The sequence below is a fragment of the Haliaeetus leucocephalus genome, unplaced genomic scaffold, assembly GCF_000737465.1.
Source record: "Haliaeetus leucocephalus isolate CR32 unplaced genomic scaffold, Haliaeetus_leucocephalus-4.0 Scaffold246, whole genome shotgun sequence".
Lineage (NCBI taxonomy): Eukaryota > Metazoa > Chordata > Aves > Accipitriformes > Accipitridae > Haliaeetus > Haliaeetus leucocephalus.
Window position 1 is genome coordinate 445572 of NW_010972682.1, and position 286 is coordinate 445857.

Consider the following 286-nt stretch of genomic DNA (forward strand, 5'->3'; position numbering starts at 1 on the left):
GTGGGGGAGATTCGGGGGGTTGCACAGGGGATCAGGGGATCTGCACGGGGGGGTGGGGTGGCTGTACCCGGAGCTATAGGGCTGCACATGGGGCTGGGGGCTCCCCTAGGGTCTATGGGGTGTCTGTGCCCCGTGGGGGCTATGGGGGGGAGGTCTCCCTGCCCCATAGGGCTCTCCTGGGATTTATGGGGTGCCTGTGCCCCAAGAGGCTCCTGGGGGGACTATGGGGGGGGGTCTCCCTGCCCCATGGGGCTCTCCTGGGGTTTATGGGGTGTCTGTGCCCCCA

At 67.8% G+C, this 286-nt stretch overlaps 1 protein-coding gene across 1 annotated transcript in view; it reads left to right on the forward strand.

Moving 5' to 3' along the window:
• Positions 1-286, forward strand: part of LOC104832391 (25-hydroxyvitamin D-1 alpha hydroxylase, mitochondrial) — a gene marked incomplete at its 3' end in the record, with an annotated part of 3954 nt that overhangs the window by 1711 nt on the left and 1957 nt on the right. The gene's annotated exons all lie outside the window — the stretch shown is intronic.